At 33.7% G+C, this 8,185-nt stretch overlaps 1 long non-coding RNA gene across 3 annotated transcripts; it reads right to left on the bottom strand.

The window, feature by feature from the left end:
• Nucleotides 1-203: 203 nt before the first annotated feature.
• LOC110792349 (uncharacterized) lies at nt 204-5,554 on the bottom strand. 3 transcript variants are annotated; one of them, XR_002534371.2, is made up of 5 exons: nt 3,464-5,554; nt 3,064-3,192; nt 2,835-2,881; nt 2,309-2,479; nt 204-474 (listed from the first exon to the last, which is right to left on the bottom strand). It is a non-coding gene; the product is annotated as an uncharacterized lncRNA (long non-coding RNA). The 3 variants fall into 3 exon arrangements; XR_002534370.2 differs by having other exon boundaries at nt 5,184-5,553; XR_008924165.1 differs by having other exon boundaries at nt 3,064-5,550.
• Between the last annotated feature and the right edge of the window lie 2,631 nt (nt 5,555-8,185).

Below are 8,185 nucleotides of genomic sequence, written 5' to 3'. Positions count from 1 at the left end.
ATATGCACGCGATGCGTGCGATATTATATAAAAACTTAAAATTATGGTTGTACATCTAAGCCTCCTCTTCACATCTAACATTTGATTCTTCAGTCATTATCATTTGTTTCAAGTTTGGGACAATTTTAGTTTTATTGTCTTTAAGTATTACTTGTACATCAAGGAGTATATCAATGAACCCTTATTTAAACATTCCTATAGAATTTTCATGTTATAAAAAAGTAACTTAATTTCTCAAAACACAAAAACAAACATACCCAAATTCAATTTCAACATAAAATGCTAAAAAGGTCAACTAAAAATGCAGACAGATTATTCATTTTAAACAACACTACATCCAGACAGAAATCAAACAACTTCATCCAGCCATCAGGATGAAAAGGGATCACATTTTCGCTGTTGGCATTGAATATCTCTTCCCAGCTCAAGCTCAATACTTCTATCAGAATGCGCCGGATCAAAACTGTCAGCATTCTGCATTGCCCATACCCAGGAAAAAATGAGAATGAAATTATACATCAAATTTGCAAGATCATCAATGCATCACGGATTTTATGAAAGATATTGGGGAAGGGGGTTGGGGTTGATGGTAATTAATTGATTGTAATCAAATTATGAGGGAAGATAGTGAAGGTGGGAACCAAAAAAACAAAGACAAATGAAGCCGAGAGAATGCACAACCTACAACTGATACGTGATACCTGATCTCCCTCAAGCAGACTCTTCACTTCAACAGAATCAGTAGCAACCATTTCAACGATAGATTATGCATCAAGGGCAGAATAAGGACAGGGAGCCAAACTCAGTTTTAACATTATATCGTATATTTAACATTTTCACATCACAAACTCAGTTTAGTTCAGATTATAAGATAGTTAACTTAAGTACTCAGTACTTTTTACGATCTTGTGTAAGTCCGCCTCACACAATGTTCATGATCGGAACAATATGTCCTACTGAAAACTAAAGTGGGATATCATCTCATCAGAATAGTCACAAATGGTCAACCTCATATATATGGTACCAAGTACCAACCACATTGGATAGCATCAAAGTGTCAAGTCCACACACAACCATAGAGATATGACATTTTTGTCTTAATTATACCAAAATAGCTATCATCACAGGATATATGACTACAAATTAAAACAATGATTAGACTTGTAATATAGGCAAACTCTGTTTACCTTACTGACATTCAAATAGACATAGTTTGGTGTCTATTTACCTTGCTGACAGTCAAATAGACCTAGTAATAAATAACTTTGGTGTCTTAAAACTCTAGTTTTCCCTATAAAACTTAATTTGTAGTTGCCGACATTTTTCTTTTTAATTATACCAAAATAGCTATCATCACAGGATATATGCATAGTAGAATTACTTTGCACTTCCTGTCAGCATGTAATGCGCATAATCAAAATCCAATTGTTTTTCATTCAAATCATCACAAAACACAAAAATACAATAACATCCCGGGCATTGAAAAATTGTTGACTTCCAATTACAAAAGTAGCACTTGCATTTTAACTAATCAGTTCTGACAGAATTTATTAGTAATCCAAATTCAACCTAATTCAACCTAATTAAACCCAAAATATCTTATTTTCCCAGCTATGAGACACCGAAACAGAAATCTACCAACATAGTCCAAGTCTAAACTCAAGGCAGGCGAAACAGCCTGAAGCTACCGTAGCCAATAAAGACCAACCCCAAATAATAACAATCAACAGCTACCCACGATCGTTAAGGTAATGAATAAAAAATTTAATCTCAGAAATTCAAAAAACAAACAAATTTTGAGGCATTTCGCAATGTTGTCATTTGATCAAACACCTTGCAGACAGAACCAAACCACAGAACTACAGATCTGAGAGTCAATGAAGGAGAAAAACTTGTTTACAACAACACTGAAAAGAGTGGATGGCCAACATTAGGGAGACCAACAATTAAAACAGATTTGCATTCTCAATTAGTAGATGTTCAACTGTTACCCATCTCGAAAACAGCTGAGCTACACCCAATTACCAAATTCAAACTTATATTTTCTACCATTCGCAAAATTAAACACAGAGACTAAAAATCAACAAATTTTCAGAAACTGGGATTAGTCAATATGAAACAAAGAAATTTCAATAAATCACACATTAACAAACCAATTCAACTAATTTTCAAAATACCCAAGCAATCAAAATACAAAGAATTCACCAAAAAAATTGAAATAAATAACAAAATCATTTCGAAAATTCCAGAATTTTCTACCATCCGCAAACAAAATTAAAATAAAATTGGGAAAAAGCTAGGAAATTACCTGTCAGCTTTAGAGACGGCCCCAATTTCAGCGCGAAGCTGCCTCATCTCCAAGGGACGATGACCGGCTAGGCGGAGGCCTTCTGGGCTGACGAACTCGATCCATTGCTGCTCCTCTCTACTCTTTCTTCCTCTAACACACTGCTTTTACTTGCAGAGGTTTGCAGATGACCTGAATTTGAGAGCGATTTAGGAAGTTAGGGAAATACACATATTTATGTTTATATTCAATCATTCATGCAAGTTAAGCAACATGCTACACCATCTGGGGATAGTGTACAGAGAGTAGCACATTATTTTGCAGATGTAGTTGAAGCACACATGACAGGCACAGGATCATAGTTATACAAAGCTTATATTTGGAAGAGATTTTCTTCCTATGATATCTTGAGAGGTTACAAATTATATTCAATCATTTATATAAATAAATTAAACCAATTGTGTTGTTATTATTTACTTAACCACATATATTCACAACTATTAATCTCCCATTAAAAATTGAAAATGGGAAATTGAAGAGGAATTACCCGAGTGAATCAATGCGATCAATTAGCTCAGCAGGGACGATTTCATGCTGCAAATTTCACAATTAACAAAAACCCAAAAACAGAAAGGTGAATTCGGGAGTTTAATTGGTAATTAAAGGGGAGAGAAAAAGAAGTGGGAAGATGATTACATTCTAAAGCCATTCAAGAGGAGTAGTTCAAATCAATAAAAAAATCATAAATAGAAAACAATACAAAGAAAAGAACGAACCTGGAAAGTGTCAGCAAGGAGAAAAGAAGGAAGGAGGTGGAGAACCGATTTGAACCCACAAATTGAACCATTAGAGGTGGAAGCGACCACCTTTGATGGGTTTTTGGTTATGCTTCTATCTTCTAAACCCTAAAAGTTGAAAAAAAAAAAAAGCAAAATTAAACGCAAAAAACAAATTCCAGAAATATCTCGAAGAAAAATCAAAGACTAAAAATTAGCAAATTTTCAGAAATCGGGATTAGTCAATATGAACAAAGAAATTTCAATAAATCACACATTCACAAATCACAAACCAATTCAACTAATTTTCAAAATACCCAAGCAATCAAAATACAAAAGAATTCACCAAAAAAATTTGCTAAAAACGTCTAATTGCAAGAAAAGAAAGATATAAACATACCTTCAATTTCGATGAGCCTCCAAACAATGGAAAACATGACAATCTTCAAGAATTTCAATGCATAATCTCCGAACGAATTTCGGCGATGAATTTCCCAAAACCCAAAACATTTGTTTTCTAAAATAAAAAATAAAAATTTCAAAATTTTCTAGATCGAAGAATTACCAGCGAAAATCATAACCCGATTACCAGCGAAATCAATTTTTCGATTCAAATGCGTTTCGAAAACCTGGAATTCCGAAATCTGCAACCCCAATATCATCAAGTCCTACATTTGTCGGAATTTTTTTACAAAACAATCTCTGAGTCAATGGTGAGGAACGCCGAGAAGTAATGAAAGGCATTTGATTAAAAAAAGTAAAAAATAAAAGGAATTGATTGGAGGAGAGATCGAAGATGAGATATTGAGTGAAGGGAGGAGAGATCGAGATGAGAGATTGAGTGATGGGAGGAGAGATCGAAGATGAGGGAGGAGAGAGAAAGTAGGCGAGAGTTAATGAGGCGGAGGAACTCTAACCCTAGAAACGAAAGTGAGGGCTCAGCAAGCAGTCAAGCATCTGTAAACATCGAAAAGAAGGGTATTTTGGTATTTTTCAAGGTGGACACAAAAAGTTAAATTACCTAAAAGACCTCAGCTGTTCCTTTATAGAATAGAGATAGATATCCTAAAGTCTAAAAGAACGAATGAATATTTGGCTCCATAATAAATGGACCCGATAGAACTACGGTATTACCCAAAAAAAACATGTGAAATTAGAGTCATTCACAATTGAATGAAAAATTTCCATAACACCCAAAAAATAACGACATTCACTTAAATTTCTCCCTAAAAATTGACAAGATAAAGAGTCGTGCACCTGCGAAATGGAGGAGGAGATGCAAGTACCAAATAGACCTCAAATTCCGAAGAGGAGCCAAAAATTCACAAACTACATTTTCTGAGTCCTTAAAATCAAACTTGTTTACTCTTTGTAACTATTTTTCTTACTTAAAGACAAGTAATAAAACCATATATAGTGATAATTTTGAGATGTGATACAAATAATTCTACACTAACACAGTCAGTGGAATATACATTTACTGACGATTATAACACTTGAAGTGATAGTAGAAGTTAATGAGTAGGGGAGCAGAGAGAAATTTAAGCACTCGGGACACTTCATCAACTAAATATGCAATATTAAATTTCTACTTTTTAATCAATTAAGCAATATTACTACTCGATTTACAAGAATGAAATAATGTGTGTTTACATATATCCCTAAATATTCCATTCATATATGTATGAAAAATCATAAATTCTACTATAAGGCGCTCTTAAAAAATCAAATAGTCCCAAAATCAAAATCCAAGAATACAAAATCAACAAAATAATGTTATTAAATAGAATCAGTTATCATATATACAAGTAATAAAAACCTTCAAATTACACTATTTATTGATTAAATCGATTAATTAAAAATTTATTGAACTTATTAACCCCATCATTACTCTATTTATCATAATCAGATTTATCTCCAATTCCAAGAACAACAATATGTTTCCCCTTAAAATTCAAAGGTTTGAATCTGCTGTATTATTGTGTCCCTAGTTCCCAAATAGGCATCCCCAACCCCGTAATTATTCCGTCAAGACCTCCCATAAATCTCAATTGCATAAGTTGATTTTACAGATCTAACATGCAAGAATTTATGTATAGAAAATTAATAAAAATACTTACATTAAGCGGTGAAATTAGCGTCGAGGAGTGATTTCCCTGTTGATGACTTTATTGACGACGCTATGATCGGGTTCGTAATAAGTTTTCGATATTGCAATTACGATACCGAAGCGACATCCATATCCACAAGAAGCTTATAATTAAGGATGAAATTGCGGCGAAGAGTGAGAATTGTGAAATTCTCCAGATTCCCCATTTATGGGATGACAGAGAATTGGGTTGAGGAGATTAATCTATTGAGGAGATCTAGGATTTTGGTGAAGAATAGAGTGAGGGTTTAGGGCGAGTTGGTTAAGAGTAAAGAGGGGTTTGAGGATATCGTGGGTGTGTGAAAGCGGGGCATGAAATATTTTAATCTTTGAAATTTTCAAACTAGCGCTAGCGAAGACACGTATGGAAACGTGTTTGTTTTAGTATATATTATGACTCTTTTTGTAGTCAATATTTCTTTAGGCCCTTACTTGTGTCAATTTTTGCATTCTCAGATTTCGCTGCCCCAAATGTTTAATGACCCTCTTTAAGAGCGTCATAGCAAAAGGGTCTACCACAATTTCTTGTAGTGAGAGATGAACAAGTTATCTTGAAGCTAAGCTAGCATAAGGATAGGTTTACTTGGTAATTAGTTTGTTCGTAGGCAAGAAGTAGTTTTTATTTAGTTTTGGACTATCTTGTAGAAAAAATGATAATGCTAGTTAGAAAGTTATTTTCGTTTTAAAATATCGCTTTTATTTCAGTTTGACTAGACTTTGCGAATTAATTTAATGTATAGATGATTTTTATCACTTTTTCTAAATTAACTACGTTATCGCTAAGTATATATGAATCATAGCATGACGTTATATATATATATATATATATATATATATATATATATATATATATATATATATATATATATATATATATATATATATATTGCTTTAAGATAGTGTACGTACGTAGTAAGTTAATACTTGTATTTGATTATGATTAATTATCTATGGTCGATATATATTTTTATAGATAATTCATGATTTTAGATTAATTGATATATATATATATATATATATATATATATATATATATATATATATATATATATATATATATATATATATATATATATATATATATATATAATATGATGCAAATTGTGACGCTCCAAAGTGTCTAAATTATTATGTATATATGAAAAATAATATGATGCAAATTGTGACGCTCCAAAGGGTCTAAATTATTTTGGAGAGAATGAGGGGAACTCGCACGAAAGTAAACATATAGTGACTCTAATAAGAGTCTATATATTTCGGGTGTCTAAAGCGTCTCTATATGGTTTATAGTGGCGGAGAAATGTGTGTATAAGCGTGCAAATAGTGACGTTTTATCCAGTCTAAATATTGCGACTCCCTATAGGGTCCCTATATCCCAAACAGCGACGGGGAAATACATTGATATTTTGCAAATTGTGACGCTGTAAAGCGTCGGTAAATAGCGGCAATGAAAATAGCGACCCTCTCCCAAAGCGTCGCTATGTGAAATAGTGACACTCTATACCGTCGCAATTTATCCCAAAAAGCGTCACAATGTGCCGCGTTCTTTTGTAGTGGATAGAGAGGTTGTTGTAAATTTCCTTAAAGACTACCGTATACAAAAAGGGTTTGGTTTGAATGTTGATAAGTCCAACAACAAGAGATTCACAACTTTCTGTGCAATAGAGACTTGTGATTGGAAGATTCATGCATTTAGGATGAGTGATCGATAAGATGAGATAAGAAACCAAGTCATTGACTGGGGAGCACAAACTTTATGGTAGACTTGAAGTAAACCCAATAGTGAATACTACTTGGTTATAGTAAGAAAGCTATTACCAGACTCTGAATTAAGCAAACCTTGACATACTAGTAGACACATTGAGGAAGCTTACTCAGGAGAGATTTAGGATACAAGTGAAGAAGAGATTGTTCTATAAGGTGAAGGCAGTGGCAAAGGAACTATATCCATGGAAGTTTAAGTGAGTCATATGTACTATTACCTAGATATACGTAGATAATAAAGGAGACTAATCTTGAGAGTTATGCATTCATCACATGGACTGGTTCTTCTGGAAATATAGAACCGACTTTCAATGCGTTTTTTCATATTCCTGCTAAAGTAAGGGAATTTCATACAAGTTGTAGGCCCATAGTTGGAATTGATGGAGCTCACCTAAGGGGGTAGTTTAAGGGGATTTTGCTGTCATCTTTGGCCGGCGATTGATGCCAACAATGAGATTTTTCTCTTGGCTTATGGAATTTTGGACACCGAAAGACAAGAAAGTTGGTAGAAGGACCGTATTAAACATTTTAGGGGCCCTGTGCTATTAGTATAACATTTGCTTGCATTTTAAAAAAAATAAAAAATATACTAACAAAACAATATCAAAGCAAGTTTGGTAAAGTCAATAACAAATAATAAACCTACGAGTAAAAACTAAAAACTCTAGATTTTAAAAAGAGAGACATTTTTAGGGTAATGTTCGTCGAACCTCTGACCTCCTTGCCAAACAAACTTACCTTCCTTCCTCCTATCAACTCAACTATCTTCATTTCAGTGAATAAATATGTGTTGCGTTGTGTATATATTTTGTTTTTCAGATTTTGGGGCCCCAAAAAAGTTGGGGCCCTGTGCTGTTGGGCTGGATGCCCAGCGCAATAGCCGACCATGGTTGGGGGTATTTCATGAGAAATCCGAGGGCCTCGTTTGAGAAGGAAGGTTGACACAATGATGATTGGACATTCATCAGTGTTAAGATGAGGGTAAGGTCATAAAAATTTATGCTTTTCCATTCATGTTTTACTTAATTCACCAAATACCCTCTATTTGTAACATGCTTCCCTTGCTTAATTTTCTTTGTAGGGGTTGATTTAGCATTGCATGAAAATTTCCTAAAGGAAACTAGAAGGCTATGCTGCCAGCATTTGTACATGAGCTGCAAGAATGGAGGTTGGAGTGGAGAATTATTCCATAAGATGTTCTGGATAACA

The sequence above is a fragment of the Spinacia oleracea genome, chromosome 6, assembly GCF_020520425.1.
Source record: "Spinacia oleracea cultivar Varoflay chromosome 6, BTI_SOV_V1, whole genome shotgun sequence".
Taxonomy (NCBI): Eukaryota; Viridiplantae; Streptophyta; class Magnoliopsida; order Caryophyllales; family Amaranthaceae; genus Spinacia; species Spinacia oleracea.
The sequence above is the reverse complement of the archived record's forward strand: the minus strand, read 5'-3'. Positions and strand labels throughout refer to the sequence as shown.